The sequence below is a fragment of the Heterocephalus glaber genome, unplaced genomic scaffold, assembly GCF_053883595.1.
Source record: "Heterocephalus glaber isolate CG9 unplaced genomic scaffold, H.glaber_assembly_v1.0 deba00001457, whole genome shotgun sequence".
Classification (NCBI taxonomy): Eukaryota; Metazoa; Chordata; class Mammalia; order Rodentia; family Bathyergidae; genus Heterocephalus; species Heterocephalus glaber.
This window is the reverse complement of record NW_028258305.1, coordinates 47,667,395-47,677,063: the sequence shown is the minus strand read 5'-3', so window position 1 is coordinate 47,677,063 and position 9,669 is coordinate 47,667,395.

Here is a 9,669-nt window from a genome sequence, read left to right as displayed (position 1 = left end):
AGTCCATGAGGCCCGTGGGGATGGCCACAGGGCACAGCTCCCCATGCCTAGCATCCTGCACAGCCAGCAAAGTGACTCGGGGCCAAGGCAGGACGCATGACACAGCACGCTCTGTCTCAGGAACTGGTGCAGGCCGCTGAAGAAGGGAAAGCTGGGATGATCTCTCCCAGTTCAGCTCCGGAGCGGCCCCTCCAGAGTTCCTGCTGGGGTCCTAGCTGACTGTGAAGGTGAGAAAGATGTGGGAGGTCTTTGTCAAAACCTTGTGCCTCATAATCAGAGTGTTCCAAAGAGCAGTGGCCAGCACCCATCCTCAGCTCTGCTGATGTCAGGGGGCTGCAGTGGACCCTTGCCTTCAGGGAGCCCGACAGGCGATTCTGGTTCAGGTTGTTAGAGCATGGACACATGAGAACCAGCAAAGGGGTCTGGGTCTCAACAAGGAGGATCCCGAGGATTATGAAGTCATCCAGATTCAGAGACGTGACTTTCTAGAAAGCCCTGCATACACCTGAGTCGTCGTTTCTCCTAGGAACTCCTTTACTTCATCTGTAAGAGAAAGGAACCAGATGCTTGTCAGAAGCCCAGCCTGGCAGCTTCACAGTGGCTCTGCCTCCCAGTGTGGTGAGCCCCACGTGCAGCATGGCCTGGCCGGGTGAGTCCCAGCCCTCATAGGGAGCTCCCTGCTGCCAACAGTCACATTCCCCCAAGTCCTGAGTCCTCGCAGAGGTGGGGAGAGCACCCATCTCCGTCCCGCAAGGAAGTTCATTCTGCAAGCGCTCCAGGGGAAACAGCACCCTGGGGAGTGAGGGCAGAGCTGGCCACGCAGGGATTGGGCACACTGGCGGGCGAGGTGGGAACAAGGGATCCATGCAGCCTCCCGGTGTGCTTTCCTCCTCCCTAGGTGCAAAGTCAGTGTGATCAGAAGCTTCGAGGGAGGAGGGTCTGCAGGGCGCCGCACGCTCTGACCCTGTCCCGAGGGGCAGGGCTCTCCACGGGACGTGGCCGGTCAGCCACAGGGAGCAGCAGCATAGCTGCCTTTGCCCTTGTGTAGCTGGATCAGGAGGCAAGAACCGATGAATTCATTTTTAAATTTATTTTCTTTCATTTCTTTAACACCAGAGCAGTTTTTTATTTACTGTAAATCAACAAGGAAAGCAACAGTGAAGAGTTGATGGTGAATAACAGGGAGGATGTTTTGGTGAATTGCTCTCATTAAAAAATTAAAGAGCTTTTTTACAGCAAAACATTTTCAGTACATTTTAGGCACACATAAGGATAACACTGTAGGGAATTCGTACCCGTGCTCCGCACATCCCGCCTCTTCTTTCCTATTCTCCCCTCCCCTCAAGTCCCTTCCCTCCCTATGTACAAAAGCTCTGTTTCCATTTTTTCCATTTTCTCTCTTTTTTCACTTGTCCCTTCCTTCCTTTTTCCCCTCCTTCCTCCTTTGTTCCCCTTCCCATTTGAACATTTTCCTCCCATTTCTCAATATCTAGTATACATTTTAGTCCTTATTTCTACTTTTGGTTTCTCACACCAGAGAAGCAATGCAGTATTTAAACATGTGTGTCCGATTTATTTCACTTAAGAGATCCATCCATGTAGCTATAAATGTCTGAAGCTCATACTTCTTTATGGCAGAGTAGTACTCCATTATATAAAAAACCCCATCTTCTTTATCCATTCATCAGTTGATAGGCACTTAGGTTGTTTCCAAGCTTTGGCTATTACAAACTGTGCTGCTATAAACATAGGTGTGCATATATCGCTGTGGTAGGATGCTTTTAATTCTTTTGGGAAGATACCCAGCTGGGGAATAGCTCGGTTGAATAGAACCTCTAATCCTAGTTCTTTGAGGTATCTCCTTACTGATTTCCACAGAGGTTGCACCAGTCTGCACTCCCACCAACAGTGGAGAAGGGTTCCTTTCTCCCCACAACCCCACCAGTATTTGTTATTGGTTAATTTCATGAAAGCAGCCATTCTATCTGGGGTGAGGTGGAATCTCAGCATTATTTTAATTTGCATTTCTCAAATGACCAGTATATTGAACATATTTTCATATATTTATTGCTGTTTCTACTTCTTCATCTGAGAAGTGTCTGTTCATTTCAGAAGCCCATTTTTGGATTGGGTCTTTACGTTGGGAAGGTCTGATTTCTTTGAGTTCCTTATATATTCTAGATAGCAGTCCTTTCTCTGAGAAGCAGCTGACAAAAATTTTTTCCCACTCTGTGGGTTGTCTCTTCACACTGCTGATAATTTCTTTTGGTGTGCAAAAGCTTTTTAATAAGCTGAGATCCCAGTTGTTGATTCTTTGTGATAGTTCCAGTGGGCTTGGGGTTTTGTTCAGGAAGTCTTTGCCTACACCAATGTCTTCAAGAGTTGTACCTATTATTATCTTCCAGCAGATTGAGTGTTTCTATTTTAATATTTATATATTTGATCTATTTTGATTTTAGTTTAGTGCATGGTGAAAGGTATGGGTCTAGTTTTAATCTTTGGCAAGTGGAAAGCCAGTTTTTCCAGCACCATTTGTTAAAGAGGATATCTGTTTGGCCCCTTTGTCAAAAATAAGGTGGTTGGGTATGTCTGGAGTTGTTTCTGCATCTTCCAATCTGTTCCATTGATCCTCAGGTCTGTTTTTTGCCAGTACCATGCTGTTTTAATCACAGTAGCTTTGTAGTATAATTTAAAGTCATGGATTGTGATACCCCCTGCCTTCCCTTTGTTGGCCAGAATTGCCTTTGCTATCCTAGGTCTCTTCTGATTCCAAATGAATTTTAGGATTGTTTTTTCTAGTTCTGTGAGATATGCTGTTGGAATTTTGATCAGATTTTCATTAAATCTACATAGTAATTTTGGAAGTATGGCCATTTTCACCATATTGATTCTTCCTATCCAAGAACAAAGGATATCTTTCCATTATAGTCTTTGATTTTTGACAATACTTTTCAATTTTGTTTTGGCAAAATCTCACTTTACATGTCTATTAATTTTAAAAGTAATATAGATTGTTCTATATGAATACTTCAACCTCACCTCTCATAGTAGGATGAAGCAGTAGTGCACACACAGCAGTTATGATGCACCCACAAAGGATCTCCAAGACCTGGTGTGTGCAGGGTCCCAGGGTTAGTGGAAGGGACCTGTGCTTTCTGAGGCCCATCGGTAACCAGGGAGCCAACATCCTCTGCTGAGCAGTTCTTGCTGCAGAAAGGGTTATCCTCTGTTACCGCTGTTGGGTTATCAGAGAAGTCAAGGCTGGGCCTTCCAGGAGCTGGGCCCAGGCTCCTCCGTGGAGTCAGGAAGAGGAACAAGCATCAGGGATCAGAAGCCAGCCAGAGCTCTGACGGGCTTGCTGCTCTCCGGAGTGTGGCAGGCTCTTGGCCTTGCAGGAGCTACACGAATTCTCTCAGCAATGATGAGTGCAGGATGATGATGAGCCTCACTGTGTGTCGCAGGCAATGTGGCTTTGAAATGTCACACAACTTGTACCACAGTCTTGTAGCTAGGTAAGCCTTGAGCCAGAGCCTACACCCAGGTGTTCAAAGGATAACCAAAATATAATGCTGTGAATTTAAAAATGATTACATTAACTCACCTCAAAATACTCCTCCTTTTTCAAGCACACTTATCCCATCATGCTTGCCTCTTTCTGAAGCAGTTCTGAAGTGCTGTTTTGTGTCTTTATGAAGTGTGATTAAAGAAATCCAGTGCATGCTGCTGCTGGGGGCCATCCAGTAAAGAGGCAGCTCGTGAAGGTGCTATGCTGTGTCCTCATCCACCTTTTTCGCTGGATCTGGCACCACACTACTTCTGACTCTTTGCCGAAATCAAAATGATTGTGGAAGGGAAGCATTTTGAACTGATCCAGGACATCAAGGCAGCCACGACAGTGCAACTAAAGACAGTATGGAAGTGGATTCCATAACTGCATCAGAAAGTGGCAAGAACTATGGCATTAGTGTGTTTGAACTGAGAGTGGGATTTTCGGGGGAAATTAACGGCAATAAATCTTTACTGTAACAACTATTTTTAAAAAGTTAAACATTCACCATATTTTTTGTCATGCCTTATATTTGATTCCAAAGCCCAAGTTTCCAATGGCGGCACCCTGGCTATTAGTCTGGTCTACTGGTGACAGCGGCATCTCTTGGGAACTTGATAGAAAAGGAGAAAAATGGGCCTGGCCCCAACTTCTGAGTTGGAATCTGCATTTGAATAAGACCCCTGTCCCTTCTAGTGCAGGAGTGTTTGCAGTGAGAGCAGTCTGATCCGCTGCCCAAACCATAGCTGTGTTCAAAGTCTTTGCTTTATTCTCAGCCTCTAGAACAGAAAGGAAAGACCACGCCACCAAACCCAGAGCTTCTAGACTGGAGCTTAGAAAAGCTGCACTACCAAGGCACGGTGCCCTGTGGACCCGCACGGCCTAAGCATGCTGTGCTTCTGCTTTGGCCTGACAGCATGCGATCCAGGCTGGCTGGCGGCTTGGCTCTGGCCTGTCATGGGGTCATCACCTCTCGGCAGCAGAAGGCAGAGTGCCTGAGCGAGTCAGGAAAGGCCAGCAGCCTCTCTGTGAGAAACTTCAGACCTAGCTTCCATGCATAAGGAGGGACAAGGCAGAGCCTGAGGCATCTGGGGAGGAACAGCATGTGCCTGTGCCCCACCTCCTGGTGGGAGAGAGCAGAAGAAAGGCTCCACAGAGGCGACCACTCATGCAGCAGCAAGGCTTACTGATGACGCTCGCACGTCAGTAGTGCATTGCTGTGTAGTCTTAGCTTGGGCCGCCTTTTCAATTCAAAGGTGCTCGTGGTTTGGAATGGCTAACATGACGGAGGCACTGCCCTGGAGCTGCTCATAACAGGCGCTCACCTGCCCACCTGCCCCTGCACCGCCCACCCCGGGTTCTGCTTCTGTGTTTCCTCTGTTCGAAGACCACTTCGGGACAGCAGCGTTGGGCTCCTTCAGTGCTTCATCCTTAAGCATTTGTCACTGTTGCTGCCACCAGTGCCAGGTGGTCCTCATTGCCTCCCCGAGACAGGGGAGAGGGGCTGGGGAGACACAGGCAGGCGGCCCAGGAAGGTGGGGCCCTGCCCCTGGGTATTGTGGACTGAGCCTGGGGAGGGCTGGGTCGACCTTGGAAGGTGCTGGCCGCCAGCCCCCTGCAGTTGGGGAGGGTGCCCATCAGTTGCCCCAGCCTGGGGCCCCTCTGGTTTCCTGTTTGCAGTTACTTGAGTAAAGAAAATCCTTTTCTGAAAATAATGAAATTATGCAAAAGCTCGATGCCTTGAGGGTCACGAAGCTGCGGGGTGTGCACCCTTACCAGCTATCCGAATCTCCTCCAAGCTCATGGCGGTCACTGCATCATCACCAGTGGACACCTCCAGCAAAGACGGAAACGGTCTGCCTGTTCTGTGGGCCCCGCCTTCTCAATCCGGTGCCCAAGGCGCCCCAGCTGAGGCCCAGCGCGGGCATGGAGTGGCCCAGGTGCCCACAGGGCAGCTCGAGGTCAGCGCGAGGTGGAGAATGCACCGCCTCTCCCCTCAGGGCCTCTTTCTCCCTGCAAGCCCAAGCTCTCGGGCTTCACTGCCCGACCCCTCGCTCACTCAGAACCCAAAGAGGAATGGGGCTGCCACCTGGAGGAGATCTGTGTCTTGGAGAAGCCTGGAAAGAACCCTATATAACCTGCAGAAGCAGCGTGGAAATGGCGGATTGCCTCCACTTTAGGACCCAGAGTAATAGAAAATACTGGGGAACCCTTAAACTTAACATCTTTGACGTTTCCATTTCACAGGTGAGAAATCTGACCCTGGAAATACAATTCGCTCAGTAACGGGACTGCAGCTCAGAGCTAGCTGTCCTTTTGCATTTTGCTCCCTGCGCCCCAGTTTATGGTTTGGGTCTTGAAGGGAAGTCCTCACCAGGGCCTCCCTTCATCTGTGTCCACCTTGGGCAGTGATGTTCCGGGCTGCAAGCACTGGGCCGTACAGCTGCACCAGGCCCAGGCCCAAGTCCGGGTGACTGCTGCTCAGTGGAGCAGCTTTACGAAAGCATTAAATGTCATTACTTATTTCTTCATGTCCAAAATGTATACTTTAACATTTTTTCTCTGTAGACAAGTGTCACTTTTACTGCAATCTTCAGCCAGATGTTCCTGGTATAAGTGGTAACAGCTGCCACCTTGGCAGGAGAATGGCTCCAGCCAAGTCATTTTCTAAAAGGGCCCAGAAGCGGCCTCTGCAGGAACATGAGCGTGACAGGAGAAACCCGCGCCTGCCCTCCAGAGCGGCCCAGGGAACCCTGTGGAGGCTGGAACAGGGGCACAGGGAGGGCAGGCTGCCAAACAGCGGGCAGCGTTTCTCCCTTCCCTGGTGATGAGCCAGAGACCCGGGGCAGGGAGAGGCCACTCTGCCCCCTTCCCTCAGATGTCCCTCAAAGTGGCGTTTGTAGGGCCACCGCCCCGATCCACTCCTCACTTGTCTCGGAAAGGGTGGCCCTTGCTTCCTGTCACACCAGCCACCTCCTGTGATCTCAAATTGACATTCTGTTGCTTTGAATTTCACTCAAGTGGCAGCCACCTGGTAGCATTTATCTCCTCCTTTCCCTCGGGCCTTGGCAAATTCCCCAGGGAGGTCGCATCTTGGCATCAGCATTTCCACAGAGTACTAGAACAATGTGGCTCCATCCTCGGCGGGAGTGGAGACTCATTTGGCCAGGAGGAAACGCATGGCTTTGTGATTTGGGGCTCTCTGGCTGGCCGTTATCCAACAACGTCGTCCTGTTGGGTGAGGCTGAATCTCTAAGGCACACCACGTGGTGGACAGACACACAGACACATGGGCTACACAGCACTGCGTGGTGTGGGCCCTGCAGCGCACAGCTTCTTCCAAGAGGTGGCGAGCTCATTCAGAGGAGTCCAGACTCTGACGGGAGTGAATCCTATTAGGTGTTGAGTCTTCTGCATGAGAACTCACAGGATGGACGCTGCTAAGCCTGAGCCTTCAAGAGGCCGGAGGTCAGCAGAGGCCTTCAGGACCCCCTATCCCCCCATCCAGGGCTGGAGCCCCTGCCTGCTCCTCTTCCAGAGGGCGGGGTGGTGGGGAGACCCCTTTCGAATGCTGACCTCACTGCGTCAGCTCCTCGCTCTCAGGCAACCCTTGAGACTTCCATTTCCTCATCTGTAAAATGGGGCAAACACTTGCTCCACCAGATTATTGTAAGGAGACAACATTTATAAAGCGTGTGGCACAGAGAATAATTATAAATGCTCTGTCCTTTTACAGGGACTAAAATGTGTTTTTATTATTCTTTTAAAATTTTTTTATTAGTACAGCTTTTATTATTCTTGAGCTGAGCAGTCTCTAGGGACAGTTCCTTCCCCAGAACAAATTCAGGACAGTTTTCAAGGCCGACGGTGCACGCGGAGTGGGCGTGACTGTCCCCACAGTAACACCAGGGCTACTTGGTCCCAGTCCCCCTTACATACTTCCCTGTGATGCCGGGGCTGGCGCCCTGTGACTAGAGCCCTCCTCTGGCCCCATCTCCCTGCTGGACTGCGGCAGAGGGGACCTGGTGCTCCTGTTGCCCTCAGGGTTGCCCCAGCAACGGCTCCTCCTGCAGCATCTCAGAGATTCTAGTTCCCAGCCTCTCCCAGCGTGTTCTGCCTCAGGTTCATCACAGCCAGGAGGAGGCCGTGCCAGCAGGGTGATGCCCAGTCCCACAAAGCTGAGCCTCTGAGCCACCAACTTCTGTTTGGAATGCCGAGCCTTCCAGAGCCAGCAGGAAAGGCACTGAAAGCCCTGGGCCAGGTTTTTCTGCAGAGTCCATTTCCCCATAACCCCGACCTTTGCCTGGTTCCCCGCCCTTGCTCTGTGCACCGTACTGGTTTCCCAGACTCGCTTACCCATCCAACTCATCTCCGTATTAAACTCTCTCTGTTGAAATGCTTGGTGTGGTTTCTGTCTTCCTGGCCAGACCCCATATGTTTCAGTTTTCTATAACCATCCTCCCTTGCCCTTGTTTTTCTGGCATCCTGTCATGTATACTGTTCGTCTCAGATGAAACTGTCCTGGGTCAGTTGTCACTTCAGGTATAGTTGTCCTCTGTCACAGGCCATGGGGAATGGACTCTAAATACCAGCATCTGTTAGGCATCTTGCTGTAGATTTCTCTAATTTCTCCTGATCCAAAGCCATATCGGCATTCCTTGCTTTGGGACAGGGTCCTTGATTGTTTAAAAAGATAGAGCTTCGTGAATACAGCTCCGTGTTGGGGCCACAGAAGCAGTGCCCATCCCGTGTCCCTGGTGACCCTGCCTCGGCCCGGGAGTGCGGTCTTCATGCGCTCTTTCTGGGCTGAGCCCAAGGGAGGCAGTGGAAGGCCCTCCTCTCACTTTGTTTCACATGCAGAGGCCCCGGCTTCTGTGTTGGGCTGTGCTCACACTGAGGCCTCAGCACCTATGGAGGCCACAGTGTGAGAGTTTGTGGACTCAGTCGTGGATCAGGATGCCCCCTCTCACAGGCAACGCTCTGCCCTCTCCTCCACTCGGAGTCTCTGCCTCCTGGAACCCATGCCCAGCTCATGTCTTCTGACTCTCGCCAACCCACGCCATTGAAACCCTCCACCTCACCCAGGAACTGGCCACTTACTAACTGGGCTTACATTTCTCCTAAGTGAGGCTTCCATCACTATAGCCTTAGCTGCACCTTTAAGTTGTAAACTGCCTATAATTTTTCCTTAAGTCTCTGTCAGCATTTACCAACAGTTGCTTTCACTCCAGTAATCCCAGCTTCTCCCAGTTAGTTCCTTTTGTCCATGCCCATCGTCCCACCTTGCCAACCTCCCAAATGCACATCCACCAGCATCTTTGTGCTATTGTACTTTTGTTTATGTTGCTTCCTCAACTTGGAGCTCTCCTCCCCTTCCACCCTCGTCGACCCTTCCCCTCCTTCCTCAGAAGCTCCTCTGATGCTCAAGGCTGAGCAAGTGCTCTTTGGCATTCCACCACTCTCCTCCATCCCAGTCCCTGACATGGGCCCATTATGCCTAAGCTATCTCTTATATCCTGTCCATTCCAGTGCACTTCTCCATAGACACCAAGGATAAACCACGTGTCCTTTGTGCCTTAGTGCTCACAGTGTGTAACACAATGCCTGTCTCATAGGCACTGATAAATGTTTGTTGACCTAAACTTAATACTTTTTTGCTGAATGATTGAATGACATCAAGGCAGCAATTCCATGAGCTGCGATTTTTTCTCCCTGGACACATATTTATCTTCTTTGTCCCCTGCCAAAACCCCAAAGATTGCCTCACTGTGCTGTATAATCTTTCTGTCAAGTCTCTGACACACAAAACACATGTAATCATTCCATTATGAGGCCTGGCACCAGCTGTAAGCTTAGTGTGAAGATTTATCAGGTCTTCTACCAGGAAACCAGCAAGGCCAGGTTTAAGGGGACTTTCCAAGGGGGTGCAACATGGAGGCAATTCTGTGCTCCTGGGGGCGCCTCAACTGCCATGGCAGATTTCATCTCTCCATCTTCTGTGGAGATGCACTGCAGGGCCCTGCTGCTGAACACTGAGGAACCTGCACATTGCACACTCATGGCAGGCCCAGGAAGTGAGTAGCCAGCAGTCACTAGAGATTTACACCTTGGGGCAAAGGGAA